This window comes from Delphinus delphis, chromosome X (genome assembly GCF_949987515.2).
Source record: "Delphinus delphis chromosome X, mDelDel1.2, whole genome shotgun sequence".
NCBI lineage: Eukaryota > Metazoa > Chordata > Mammalia > Artiodactyla > Delphinidae > Delphinus > Delphinus delphis.
This window is the reverse complement of record NC_082704.1, coordinates 93,237,780-93,238,574: the sequence shown is the minus strand read 5'-3', so window position 1 is coordinate 93,238,574 and position 795 is coordinate 93,237,780. Positions and strand designations below refer to the sequence as shown.

The following is a 795-nucleotide window of genomic DNA, read 5'->3' as shown; positions in this document are numbered from 1 at the left end:
ACTGTATCTCTTAGGTAGTATCTCAAATCTCAATATAATTACTTTGTCCTTAGCTGGGATACTTTGTGTCTTCCCTGTGTCCGTGGTTCAGGGCTCAGCTGGAGGTTTGGGCAAAGGATACACATAGAATTTAGACTTTCTATTCTCTGGATAACTTCATTCTAGGATTTTTCTCTCACACTCTAGTGACTGTGGGTATGAGTTGCCCTGAACATTTCAGGCTAGAAAAACTGGATTTTCTTTCTTTCTTTCTTTCTTTTTTTCTTTTTTTGGCTGTGCTGCAACACACAGCTTGCAGGATTTTAGTTCCCTGACCAGGGATCGAACCTGGGTCATGGCAGTGAAAGCGCCAAGTCCTAACCACTGGACTACCAGGGAATTCCCAAAATGGATTTTCTTTGGGAGTTTTAACAGCCCTCTGCAGTGCTGACTACAGCCTAATCTCAGGCTAAGAGCTATAAACAGCAGAAGCTCATTCCATGTTTTCCCTGCTTCCCAAGGTTGATTTCCCCAGTGGAATTTTCTTATTTTTGCTCACTCTCCAGAGCCTTCAGGTAGCTGGGGTTTCTTTGTGTGTTTTTTTTTCCCCAGAGTTTATAGCTGTTATCTATGGGAAAGTTAGTCCAGTAGGAGCTTACTCAACCATACTGGGAGCAGAGACACCTTTTCTTGATTTTTGAAATGATATGAGTTCAGCCTTTCCTGTGTCTTTCTCTAAAAGAATGCTAATTTACATTGTAGTTCAGAGCCCTTGATTGATTTTTTGGGGTCAATGACCTTCAATAATGAGACAGT

At 41.5% G+C, this 795-nt stretch overlaps 1 non-coding gene across 1 annotated transcript; it reads right to left on the bottom strand.

Moving 5' to 3' along the window:
- Nucleotides 1–306: 306 nt before the first annotated feature.
- TRNAE-UUC (transfer RNA glutamic acid (anticodon UUC)) lies at nucleotides 307–378 on the bottom strand. The gene has a single exon. It is a non-coding gene; the product is annotated as a tRNA-Glu (tRNA).
- Between the last annotated feature and the right edge of the window lie 417 nt (nucleotides 379–795).